The following is a 9,079-nucleotide window of genomic DNA, read 5'->3' as shown; positions in this document are numbered from 1 at the left end:
GGATTGAACCCATGCCCTCGGCAGTGAAAGCGAGGAGTCCTGACCACTGGACCGCCAGGGAATTCCCAAACTGTACTTTTTTTTTTTTTTTTTTTGCTGAGGCAACTTGCAAACAGACCATCTCCAAAGCTTTGACTAAGGACCTGGAAAGCAGGACCAGAAACCCCAACCGCGAGAGCTTCGGTCTGGCTTTTTAGTGTGAAAACTGCTCGCCTCTCACCCTAGGGTGCCGTCTGCACCCACCAGGCCCTGGTGACCTTCCTCCCCTCCCCCGCGAGGCCCAGCCTCACGTCCGCTAAGGGTCCCCAGCACCACCTCCCGCTGCCTGCTCTGCGGCCCACTGTGCCAGGCCTCGACGCCCATGATCTCATCCGAAACGTGTTCCCCAGACGAGGACGAGGCCCAGGTGGTTGTCACCTCCTCCAGTGGCACCTTGAGTGGAAGGACAGCAACCTAGAGGGGCGTCTGAATCCAAAAGCGCAGGCCCCTCCCAGTCTTCCTAGAGCACACAGCCCATCGCCTGGTTTGGTACAGCCCACACGCCAAGAATGGGCTTTTATGTTTTTTAATAATGGGAAAATCAAAAGAATACTATTTCACGACCCATGAAAAGCATACCAAATTCAGGTTTCAGAGACCACGAGGTTTTTTTAGAGCACAGCCACGTTCCTTTACGTACTGTCCAGGGCTGGCTCCACCCCACACAGCGGGCTTGAATGGCTGTTCCAGAGCCACGTGGCCTGAAAAGCTGAAAATATTTGCTCTGTGGCCCTTTACAGAAAAAGCTTGCAGACTCCTGTCCTGGAGCATCCATTGTATTCACAGATTCAGTGCAAAAACCAAGTCACTTAAAGTATTTTTATATTAATTCAAACGTGGTTTTGTATAAATATGAACCATACACTAGTATAGAAGAGTGACATCTACTTCTGAGATAAAACAGACTTCAAAGAAGTGCTGGACTTGGGGCCTGTCTCGAGTTTCCGCCTCCAAACCCCCAGGGCATCCTTTCACTTCAGAGGAAAAGTCAGAACCGCCTGTCCTGCCCTCTCTCTCCTCCACGCCATGTCCTATTTGGGGCAAAGAAGAAGGAAGCCAGAGGACAGATGTGAAGCTGCCAGCGATAGAGAAGGAATTTTTAGAGAAAGGACCCAACAAGGGCAGGAAGACGCGCGTTCGGAGGACACAGGCAGAGGGAGACACACGATGTGGGTTAAGGACCAGAATGCAAAACCACCCACGCCGTGGGAAGGGGCCCCCAGGACGGTCCTCCGTCAGGGGCTGTGGGCTGACTCTCTGCAGTGTGGGCTGAAGATGGGCCTGGCGGACGAGCCAGCTTGGGTCGTGGTCCCACCCGGAGCTCAGGCAACAGGAAGACCAGATGCGGGGAGCTGAGTGCAAGGCAGCAGTGGCTGGGAGCCGCCGGCGGGTGCCCTAGCCAAGGCTCACTGGCAGCCACATCCTGGAAGCCGAGTTCAGAGGAAACAGGAAAGAGCAGCTGGGACCAAGTCTCTGCAGGGACAAGTGAGTTCCCGTCACAAACCCTCCCACGTTGTGACTAAGGGCAGCCGGCACACTTCAAAGGGCCCCAGCCCACGGCCAGCTCGACCCTCTTGTGACAGAGAGCTGGTGAACTGGCCTCCCAAAGGCACGGGGCCCTAGGACACTGCCTGGGGACTTCCGGCCCGTCCTGCTGTGCGGCAGGCTGGGCTGTGCTCCGGACACAGATCAGATCAGGCACCACCCTGCTGCTGGGGGCCTCAGAGTCTGGTTGGGGGACAGGACTGACCCACAGAACTACCGAATCTGCCGGACGTTGCCCTCTCCTGACCCAGCACCAGGCAGAGGGACGTGAGACACTGAATGGATCCAAGGCTCCTGCCGGCCAGCATGGATTGTGTGTGGGGAGCATCTGCCGGGGCGCAGACGTGGGCGATGACAGGGGGGAGGGCACGGGAGGGAGGAAGTGCCGCAGTTTTCAGGGGAGGAAGATGGGCGATTCGGCTAATGGCTTCCTAGTAAGTTTGACATCAATGCAAGTGGGCAAAAGTGTAGAAAGGAGTTTTAAAGCTGTGCCGAAGGTTTACCTAGAATAAGTCAAGCCCCATCCGCCTCCATCCTTTTTTGGGAGGATGACTCTTGGGTGAAGAGAGCCGTGCTGGGTGCTTTTCACAGTGATGGAACAGAGAGCTGTGGGCATGTGTCCCGACCTGAATGGCCATGCCCAAGGAGAACTAAGAAACAGGTATGCGTCCCTCTGGGGAGACCTCAGTGGCTCATGGGCCGGCCCTTTTATTCAATATATTGCAGTGTTCATAAACTCGCATGCCTCCCGGGTGAGGCAGGTGACATACATGAGTGACACAGGCCAGAGTTAAGGCAATAAATTTAAGATTTAAGACTTAAACGTAAGACCAATGGCAACTGGAAACCTCTTGCCCTGACTAAGGGGCAGCGGCTACCAGCTGCAGCCAGTTGGTACCATAGAGGAAATGGGGCTCTGTGTTGCCCGATACCGTGATTGTTTTTCAACAGAGGATGGAAATTCAGATATTTGTATAGAATCCCCAGATTTTTAAGTGTATGCAATAAGTTCAGATTTTTCAGAAACTCCAGGGGCAGACAAATGTCTGTCGACAGGCTGGATCCAGGGCGCTGGGAACAAGTCTGCTACCTGAGCGATGGCAGAGCCATGGGCGCTGTCAGGCTCCCGATACAGCCCCCAGGTGACATGTGAGAAAGCAGAATCAGGATGTGTTTTAAGGGAGGTGACTATCCTGTCCCCCACTGGGGTGTTCAGCTGGCTCTCAGAAGCAGGACACGAGGAGAGGCTCCGGAGCTCACGTCGGTGCCGTGCTGGCAGCTAGCAGCCCCCGGAGGACTGAGCTCCCCCCACCCCGAATGTCCAGGAAGGCACTGCAGTCGCACATGGGGCGGCCCTGGGGACCTGCCAACATCTGATGGGACCCACTCCCACCCCCTGGACTGAAGCAGCCATGCGAAATCTCCTCCGTCTCATCACTGGGCCCCTGGAGCTAGGGTCCTGGCTGGGTGCGTGTGCCTGTCGTGTTGATACTTGGGCCTCACCCTTCTCCATCCCCCAGCGCATGCAGGTTCCTGAGAATCCTCAGGGTCTTAGAAAGAGTGAGTGATCTCACCTGCGGCCACCTTGCAGGTGTGAGTGGGGGAGGAGAGCAGGATGGGGGAGGGGTCCAAGCCAAGCTTGCAGGCAGTGATGAGAGGAGACTGGAGAGGTGTTAAGCCTCAGTCCTGGCTCTGACCGAGAGGAGGCCCGACCGGGAGAGCAAGATCCCGGTCCCACGGCCCACCCCTTCCCCCATCCCCACTCCAGCTCTGATCCAGGCTTTTCCATTCACAGATCCCAAACGTTCCAGGCTGGCAAAGAGCCAGGGGGGCTGCCAAATCCCCAGTGAATGCCTTCGGGGGGACTGGGGTGGGGGGATGTGCAGGCCTCTCAGGTGGATCATAGGGGGCTGAGGAAAGCCCCCAAGCCCAGTCCCCGGGCCCACAGTTGGGAGACCCTCCAACTCTCACAGCGGTCCCTTGTCAAGTCTCCCCATCGGGAAGCAAGCTGTGTGTCCCTAGGGAAAGGGCCCTCAACTTGTCCTCCTGGCGTGCGTGTGCATCTGAGAGACAGCTGGAGGGCGGGGGGCCTGGTGAGGAGTTCCCGCCAGCTGAGCTCCTGTGGCCACTTCCTTCCTTTCCCTAGACAAGTTGGAGATGATTAGCCTCCATTCAGGGAGGGGATGCAGACGCAGCCCCCCACCGTGGACTGGGGTATGGGGGGGGGTTGGAGCTGTGCTCTCAGTACACGGCCCACCATCCCGAACAGGCCCAGGGAGCAGCCATGGTCCACCGCCCGCCCCCTGGCTCCGCTGGCCCCGGCACCCCAGCCTCGTAAGCAGCAGGAGTTGGGAGATAAGACCTCCATCCAAAGTGGCACTGTCTCTGCCCATTCGACTATGGGGGGGAATGTTCTTCACATCTGACCTTGTGATTTGGGGTTCTCGATTATTCTTTGCGCCCTCTGGCTCCCCTCCCTTTCGTGCTAAGCCAGTCAGCGGGTCTGTGCTCATTTCTCAGGGATTTGATATGACAATGAGCAGAAAAAGAAAAGAAAAGAAAAGGAAAGGAAAGAAAAGAAAAAAGAAAAGAAAAGAAAAGGAAAGGAAAGAAAAGAATCTCCTCTTGTCTTTTGACTTTCACAAGCAGCCCCTGCCTGGACACAATGGGACAGGTAAGAGCAAAGCATCCCATACCGCCCCTCGCCCCATCTAGAAAAAGATTCCTGAGGGCAAGAGGAGGATCTGTCAGTGGGGACCGGCGGGGAAGCTCCTGGAGCCCAGCTGGCTCTCGGCAGCAGGATGCGATGTCAGCCCTGCAGACCTCTGGCCTCCTCCCTGGGGGCCCGTGGGGCTGCCCTTCCCGCGTGGCTGTGGCACCCCCAGCAGCAGCAACATGTCCCCATGCACTGACAGTGAGAGTGGCTGTCGCCTGTGCCCCAGGCTTCACTTGGGGTCAGACCTTCTTGCCCCCATTGGACACCCCTCCTCCCAACACCCAGGACACCAGCCAGAGCCCTGCGCCGATAGAAGATGGGGCCTGGGTATCGGTGGGGGGAGAGCAGTGCAGAAAGCCCACCCGCCCACTGTGCTCTGAGGGGCTGGGAGGAAGCAGCCCAAGGGCCCCGCACCCCAAGTCAAGTGGGTGCTGAGTAAACCCCGCCCTGTGATGCGGGGGCTGCTCGAACGCCCACTGACCGACTTGGAGCCCGGCGGCTGTGAGCTCTCTGCAGGCCAAGAGCAGAGAGCACAGCCAGGCCACGGAGCCTCCCTGCAAGGCCGAGAGAGAGCGGGAGCAGTGCCCACCTCCCTGACGGTGGGAGGGCCCAGAGTTTATCCACAGAAGGGTCTCCGGGGGCAGCAGGATTCTCAGAAGGGACTCAGTTTCTGAACGGCCCAGTGCACCTCTCTGGGTCTCTCCTTCCCTGTGCTCAGTGGGATTCCTGGGGTCCCTGCCAGCTCTGCTGCCCTGAGATGATGTGTCCCTCTCCCTGCGGGTGGAGGGTCCTCAGTCTAGGCTCAGCCTCAGGACTCGAGGCCCTCTCTCTGGCTGAAGCTCCGTTGACTGATGCTTCCATTTCCTCCTGGGGCTTGGCGCGGGGGTCCTGAGGCCTCTCGGCAGGGTCTCTACCTTCCTGTTCGGCTATTCCCCAAGAGCCTTTTTATAGAGTTCGGCTGGGATCCAGGGAACTTTGGGAAAGTATGTATGGGACAAGCCAAGCTGAACTAACCTGTCTTCCTCCTGGAGCTGAAAGGGGCCAGGTGGTTCCCAGACAAACGCAGAGGCGGGCTTGCGGGTGGGGAGGAGGCTTGCACACGTTCAGGGCGGAGGTGAGGGTTGGGGAGGCATGGCCAGGGGCAGCAGAGATGGGGGCCTGCTCCCAGGTGTCTTGTGTAGACACACATGAAACACACACACACACACCCAAAAGTACTTGGTTACGGACTTGGTTACACAGCTCCATAGGCATGCAGACATGGACAGGCATGTGCTGTGTATACAGAAATATGCACAGGCACATGTACAGACACTGCAGAGACGTGCTCAAACGTGTTCACACATACAGGCCCGCGCACACACATATGCACGTGCATACACACAAAGGATGCATATTGAGAAGTTCCAGGCCACACCTAGGAGGAGGGAGAGGGTCTGACCACCCTGATGACCCAGCTCCCTCACACCCAACACACACACGCGCGCGCGCACACGCACACACACGTGCGCGCGCGCGCACACACACACACACCCCTTGGGAGGGAACCACTTCCTTCAGAGGAGCTTTTGGACTCAGGGCAACGTGAAATCAAGACCTCATGCTGGGAAAGAAGGCGCCTTTGTGTGCTGGGATGGGGCTGCAGGAGCAGCTGCAGCTCCTCCAGGATAAGGGCCAGGCCCACTCCGTTCTGTTCCTCACCCCCGGGGAGGAAGGTCAGGCGGGGCCAGGGATGGAGGGCGGAGTGGGAGCGCCAGCAGGCCCTGCATCAACCCTGGGTTACTGTCTCAGAGCCCAGAAAGCCACTCCGACCCCCAGCCCTGGTCTGGCCCTGTCCCCAGAACACCCCGTGGCTCTGCCCCCAGGTCTGGTGCGATGCTGACCCAGACCAAAGCCTGGCTCTGGCCTCAGGCTCCACGCTCGCCTTGTGCCAGTGGCCTTGCTTTTTTTTTAGCAGAGTGAAAAAAGGTCAGGCTCTCGGGTTATAAAGACATGAGGTTGAGTCCTGGCTCTGCCGCTCGCCAACGGGATGAACCTAATTTTTTTGAGCCCTGAGTTCAAGTTCTTGTTACCGTGCTCAGAGCCTGGAGGCAAGTCCTCTTTATTGGTCCCTCAGAGCCTGCTGCCCTCTCTGTGTGTTTTATCTCCGGGCCCGGGCCGTGGGGCTGGTAGAGCATCGTGCCAGCTTCTGTTGCCCAGGCCCAGTCCCTGGAGCTGCCCCCTCTGAGCTCCTTCCTCCCTTTGCCCGCCTGCCTTTGTGGTCCTTGCCCCCAGCTGCAGGCACCCGGGCCCCCTGCGAGCCTCCTTGTCAAACTCTGAAGGTGCCTCCGCCTCCCCCCTGCTCCCCCGCCCCAGATCCAGCCTGCCCCCTGCTCCCTCCAAGCTGCGTTCTCTGCAGGCTGAGCCTCCAGCGAAAACAGCCCCGTGATCTAACTCAGTAGGATTCAGCAGAGGGAGACCCAGAGGTGACTTCGGCACCATCTCCAGACACTGTGCCGGGACTATCTCCAGTCATTCAGTCAACAGATATTTACTGAAGGTCTAGTCTGCGCCAGATGGTGTTCCAGATGCTGGACATTCAGCAGTGGACAAATAGACAAAAACCTCCGCCCTTGTGAGCTCATGTCCCAGTACCATTACCATAACGCACACTGTTGGGGGCCTTGAGCGTCACACGGTCCCCCATGTCTACCCTGAGAGCTGTAATCATCCCACGCGCACAGACAGCACTTCCTTCCTGTGACACCACAAAACTTGGGCATGTCACTATCATAGCTCTTTCTCTCCCCTCGGCCACCCTGCCCCGAGACCATGGGTATCTCAAGGGGAAGGGGGAGCCTGGCATAGATCTGGTATGAAGCCATGATTGTCGGACTCAGCAATGGCTTTCAGTAGTTCAAGTGCGTTCAGCTACCACTGCCCCTTGGTGGGTGTCTTTCTTTTGCTCTAACTGTAACTAGGCACCTCTCTTTCAATGTATTTTTAATGTGTTATATAATTGTGTATAATTACATAATAGTCAAAGGGTCTGTGTCCCTTTTGTTAATAAAGTTGTTCTGTTTTAGGAAATGACTTACCCTGAAGCTCAACTAACCTAGCGTGGGGCGTGTCAGGTCAAGTGCTCTGCTCTGTACCCGTGGTACGATTCATCTGTTCGTGCAGTATTAGCTGAACACCTGCCCCACGGCAGACCCGGAGTCGCGGAGCGGGAGCCCGGGGAGACCCCTGTCATCTAGCAGGGGACCAGGACAGGTAAGCAGAAAAGCGCGATTAGGTGGATGGAATGATGGGCTGGTGCTGCAGGAGCCTGAAGCGAGACCCCTGGGAGGCTGGGTGGATCAAAGATAATTATGCAGGACCGGGGACATTGAGCTGAGACTTCAGGGAGCCGTTGGGTGTATTTTTCCGATAGAGATGAGAGAGGGATGATCCAGACAAAGGCGCCAGCATTTGCAAAAGTCATGGAAATGGGAAGTGCCTGATGTGTGTGAAGGAATGGGGAAATGTTAGATGTGCTGGGCGGGGCAGGTGTGTGGCAGGCTGGGCTGGAGAAGAAGCTGGTGCCAGATAGGACTGTGGATGCCAGGGTGCGCAGGGAACCCCTGCCACATGGAGGGCACCCAACCTGGCCCCAGAGCTGCTCCACTGAGCTCTCCCTGTTCCCATCAGAAGGAACCCTCTGGCTCAGCCTTGCCGTCCCCACCTCCAACCTGCCCCAGGAAACTCAGGTTTCGCTGTGGTCAGATTCCCTCTATTCTTGGCTTTGGTTAAAAAAAAAAAATTATGGGTGGGAATTTTTGTAAGAGCTCTTTATATAGTGAAACTCTTGATTCTTTGTTACGTAGCTATCTTGGTTTTTTTTTTTTTTTTTTTTTTTTTTTTGCAGCAGTTTGACCTTTATTTTGTTTTGATGGAAAGAAACCTGACATACTTTTGTTGTCATATTCATCAATCTGTTCGTTTGACGTTGTCTTAGAAAATTATTGCCTATCCTAAAATTGTATATGGATTAGGATTCTTTTCTGGTTTAACTTCCAACATTTAAATCTTTAAGCCATCTGAGGTTTATTTCGGTAGGAATCTAACTTTATTTTTTCCAAATGGTGAGCCAGTTGTCCAGTCCTGTTTAGTGAGTAATCCATCACTTCTGCACTGGTTTGTTTATTTTGTTCAAAATTCATTTCCTCTCTTCTTGATTTTGAAAGTCATACTTGTAATCTAAAAATTAAAAAAATTTTTTTTGTAATTTTAAAAAAAGAGGAGCAGGAGGAAGCAGAGTAGTCCAAATGTCATGGAAATGTATGACATAAAAGGTGAGAGCCCTCCCCTGGGCTCAACAGTTTGTTATATATCATTTTATTATCAGTTTTATAACACTTATTAGATTTCCCTTTAAACAGAGAAGTACAAAGGAGAAAACCCAAGAGGAATCAAAATCTCTAGATAACATATACTGACATAAAATTATGCTGACATTAAAAAAAAAAGAATAATACATAATAGGGTTGGAAAAGTCAAGCCATCCTGAAAGATACAAAATGAAAAATCAGGGAATTCCCTGGCGGTCCAGTGGTTAGGACTCTGTGCTTTCACTGCCGAGGGCCCGGGTTCAATCCCTGGTGGGGAACTAAGATCCCGCAAGCCTCACAGCATGGCCAAAAAAAAAACACCCAGCACCTCTCTCACTCACTATCCTCCCACACCAAGTCCCTTGCCCCAAAGGTAACCAGCTACATTTCCTATTTGCTTTAGTTTGAAATGCATTTCTTTACCACACTC

General features: G+C 54.9%; 1 long non-coding RNA gene across 1 annotated transcript; it reads left to right on the top strand.

The window, feature by feature from the left end:
* Positions 1-2,064: 2,064 nt before the first annotated feature.
* LOC309832368 lies at positions 2,065-7,726 on the top strand. Its single transcript, XR_014297682.1, has 3 exons — positions 2,065-2,245; positions 4,105-4,258; positions 7,366-7,726. It is a non-coding gene; the product is annotated as an uncharacterized lncRNA (long non-coding RNA).
* The last annotated feature ends 1,353 nt before the right edge of the window (positions 7,727-9,079 follow it).

This window comes from Grampus griseus (assembly GCF_964374135.1).
Source record: "Grampus griseus genome assembly, chromosome: 14".
Classification (NCBI taxonomy): Eukaryota; Metazoa; Chordata; class Mammalia; order Artiodactyla; family Delphinidae; genus Grampus; species Grampus griseus.
Note: the sequence above shows the minus strand (reverse complement) of the source record. Positions and strands in the feature narration are given on the sequence as shown.